Source organism: Periophthalmus magnuspinnatus, unplaced genomic scaffold (genome assembly GCF_009829125.3).
Source record: "Periophthalmus magnuspinnatus isolate fPerMag1 unplaced genomic scaffold, fPerMag1.2.pri scaffold_241_arrow_ctg1, whole genome shotgun sequence".
Lineage (NCBI taxonomy): Eukaryota > Metazoa > Chordata > Actinopteri > Gobiiformes > Gobiidae > Periophthalmus > Periophthalmus magnuspinnatus.
This window is the reverse complement of record NW_022986750.1, coordinates 13,121-17,357: the sequence shown is the minus strand read 5'-3', so window position 1 is coordinate 17,357 and position 4,237 is coordinate 13,121. Positions and strand designations below refer to the sequence as shown.

At 35.2% G+C, this 4,237-nt stretch overlaps 1 long non-coding RNA gene across 1 annotated transcript; it reads left to right on the top strand.

Annotated features, from left to right (window-relative positions):
- The first annotated feature begins 678 nt into the window (after positions 1 to 678).
- On the top strand, positions 679 to 2,598 carry LOC117393625 (uncharacterized). The gene is made up of 3 exons (XR_008649249.1): positions 679 to 754; positions 1,684 to 1,826; positions 2,554 to 2,598. It is a non-coding gene; the product is annotated as an uncharacterized LOC117393625 (long non-coding RNA).
- The last annotated feature ends 1,639 nt before the right edge of the window (positions 2,599 to 4,237 follow it).

Below are 4,237 nucleotides of genomic sequence, written 5' to 3'. Positions count from 1 at the left end.
TGGGATAGTTGTTTCTACCATAGGATCCAATGTCTTTGTATAGATATGTCAGAATACTTGTTATACCATTGATGCTGATTATATCATAAGTATTTAATTTATCTTTGCACTTATGTTATTGTTTCAGTTTTAACATTTTCATCTTTTGCTCACAAAAAATACAATTTCTCTCTTAATATGATGCATTAATATCGTGGTCATTACGTCACTGTGACTATTTTTGGTATATTTCACAAAAAATATATGGCAGCATTAATTAGTATTGCCATATCATATGGTAAATGGTCACATTTTTCTATAGTGCTTTTCCACCTTCAAGGCACTCAAAGCGCTTTACAACCACTCTTTACCACTCACCCATTCACACTGTACGCAGACACTGAGGGCAAGGTGGGTTAAGTGTCTTGCCCTCTGTGAGCTAGAATCACACCGCCAACCAGATCAGTGGATCTGACCGCTCAACCAATGATGTTTATGTCGAGAGCACCAACCTTCAGATCAGTGGACAAACACTCTACCAACTGAGCTACTGTCGTTGTAATCACGAGTGATTATGATTTCTTATTACTGTTTTATAGTTTTTACTCACTGTTGTATTGGCTAATTTGAAATCTGTTTGTTTTTATCAGGGAGCACCCAGTGTTCCTGATGTTCATGCAGTTGGCCGTGATGTCCATCTTTAAATCTTACCCCACAGTGGGAGGCATAGCTCTGTACCTGTCCCTCCTCCCACTCTGGAGCCACCTACACAGATGTGAGGGCTTAAAATAACTCGCTGTTCATTCATTAATCACACACGTTCACCTTTAGATGGAGGCGGTTGTAGGGAGTTCTGGAAAGACAAAATATTAAAGTAAAATAATAGAGATCCTAAGCTCATTACTGTGTTAAAGAGGGGCAATTATGTAGTATATATATATATATATATATATATATATATATATATATATATATATATATATATATATATATATATATATATATATATATATATATATATATATATATATATATATATATATATATATCTTTTAACTATGTAATAATATTGATAATATTGTTCCCTCATCAAAAGCACATATCTTAAGAAGCTTTTCAGTAATTTACCAATCTCTTCTGAGCCTCCTAATGAAACTTCTTTACAGTTAGCTGTGAGATTCCATTAGGCCAAAAGTCTACATCATCCACGCATGATAGAATACTGTACATAACAACTTGACAAACCTGAAGTGATGTGCAGTAGTTTTATTAGCGGGATGCACACTGATTGTTTTATGAAAGCGCTCTAAAGAGGGACTTGGCACAGAGACCAAAAACAAAAGTGAAACAAAAGAAACCTTTTTGGTAAATACAGCATTTTCAAAACAATAAAAGGGAACATGGTGATCCAAATATGTTATGCGTTACTGGTAATACCCTGTAGAAGTAGAATACCCCCTCTAGTCAACACTACAACATTGTATTCTGCCCTCCAAATTCACATTCTACAATTTGAAACCTCCATTTAAGGGAAGCGATTTGATACTGCTAATTTATTTATTGATTATTTTGACCTGTTTTCACATTTTTCTTTTATATTGAATATTCCAAAGAGCATCAGAATAATATTTAAACTGTTTGAGATGGAAACATTGATTCTGAATTATTGTGCTTTGTAATCAAATGTACTCTGTCTCTCCTCAGTCCTGAGAAACATCTTCCTGGTCACATGTGTGCTGATCGCCTGCTCTGCTCTGTTCCCTGTGCTGTGGCATCTGTGGATCTACTCTGGCAGTGCCAACTCCAACTTTTACTACGCCATTACACTACTGTTCAATGTGGCTCAGGTGAAGCATAAGTAAATCAGAATGTAAATCACCTTTCAAGATATTGAAAGTGTACTGCATGGTAGTAAGCTGCTTCTGTAGCCACAACTGCCTTGGGCTGGACTGACAGAAGTGAGGCTGCTTAAGGCAAATACCAGTGCTCCGCTCTGAGCAGGACTTGATCCACTGTGTGTTTTTGTGGACATATATTCTGACTTCAGACCCACAGATGTTTTAGCTTATGTTTCTGTGGATTCTGAGTTTAGCGCAAATTAGAAGTAGTCAAAGTATGTTTGCATGTTTTTTTTTGTTTTTTTGTTTTGTTTTTTTTAGCTGTCAATAATATTTGTGTTAGTATTCATTCTGTTGAGGGTGAAGTACATTCAATCCTTGGATTGTTTCAATATGATCATTTCGACCCAAGAATTGCACAGTATTCTATACACCAAAACTAATGTAAAAATGTATATATTTTTTTATTGGATTGATCAGTTTTATTTCATACACCTGGTACAGCGATTGGTGCTCTTGCCTCAGAGCAGAAGTTCTCATTCCCAGACGGTGGGTGGGGGGCATGGTCTCCCTGTCCCTGCATAGGTTTCCTCGGGGTGCCTTGGTTTCTTATCACTGAAAGCATTTACAATGTTTTAATGAGATTTTTATCTCATGGCGGTCTTTTGGCAGACATTGTGACCCCTGTATTCACTGTAATATAAAATATTGTCTATTTATATTATTCATTTTGTAGATTCTCCTGGTGTCAGACTACTTCTACGCCTTCTTACGGAGAGAGGACCACCTCACGTATGGACTTTACCTGAAGAAGAAGGATGGGTCAGAGGCCACACTCATTTTAAAATAACTCTTAAAGACCTCTTCAGTCACATTTGACCAAGCAGACCAGCCAGTGGACAGCACAGGCGAGTATTATCCTGTAAGGGAATGGCATTTCACCACACAGGACGAAATTATACCAAACTCCTGGAACGGTGTTGGTGGAAGATGCTGGTAGACTGAACGTATTAAGCCCAACAAAAATGTGGGATGTAGACTATGCCTTTTTTACTTTGACATGTTTGTAACTTCCTCTACATAAACATATATATAATGCCAGGGTTTTATTTTGAAAACCTTCCTTCCTTCTTGCAAGATGTTGTTGTTGTCAGTTTATGCTGAAATAATTCCTGGAAACTAAGTTGTGTGCACAATATTTTTTTGTTTTCCACCAGTTCTTTTGAATCAACACTGGACGTTTTTACTCATAGGAATGTTGTTACGAATGTTCAAATTTCAGCAATTTATTATAGTCTCTTACATGATTTAATACATTGTTTAAAGAAGGGTATTAAGCAAAATCTACTTTATGAAGCTTTCTACCATGTTATAGCATTCCCTCATCAAAAACATGAGGTTTTAGGTGTCATCCGTGCATGTTTCATTCATTTTGTGATCTCACCTGGACACGATTTGAACCCTCCTTCCGGTTAGCAGTATGATCCCACCCAATGGTCAGGCCATGTAACCATACTCCCACACGACAATGAAACAAGACACAAAACAAGACAAACCTGATGCAATAAGCAGTAGTTTCATTAGTGGAATGCATGCAGATTGTAATGTAATTGCACTTTAAAGGAGGAGAGACTTGGCGTGGGGAACAAAGGGACAAAGGACTGTAAAAATTATTAAACATGATATGTTGATTTTGGCTGATATAGCATTTTAACAAAACAACAAAAGGTAACATGGTGATCTAAGTAAGTTATGTTTTAGCAATGAATATACCATAGAAGTTACCTTGAAAACCGTGTGCCTTTATGTCATCAAATATAATTGTCCTGCATAATTCTAGGCCCTTTTTCTTCTTACTGCCAAACTGGAATATTATTGTAAACAAAAATGAGGAAAATACCATTTTAAAATGAGCTGCATGTGTCTTTTCAATACCCAATTTTAACATTGACCTAAAAATAATGGATTTTTCATGCTTAAAGATATACCTTTATTCGTCTTAATTATAATGTCTTTTGGTACTTGGGGAACTAATGGTTAAGATTGTATTAACATTGATTTTTGAACACATATAATATTCAACCACTTTAATTCAAAATAACAGCTCTTGTTGCAAATTTTACTATGCTATAATTACTGTACTGTTTAATTAGATTTTTTTTCTCAAATACAAATTTATGTCCCCTTGTTTTTGTGAAGGCTAATGAATGAATGAATGAATGATGATGTAATATTTATTTTGCTGCACTGTAAAGAGATTTATTTTGTGTTTGCTGTTTTGATACTGTTGCTTTAAAAAATAAATTAATAAATGTTGGGTTTATTAAAACATTTACTAATAATTATGATTAAAAAAAAACATTTGTATGCCACAGCTTTGTATTTAAATGTAAGTGCTTGTCTCCTGTGGAACATTCCTG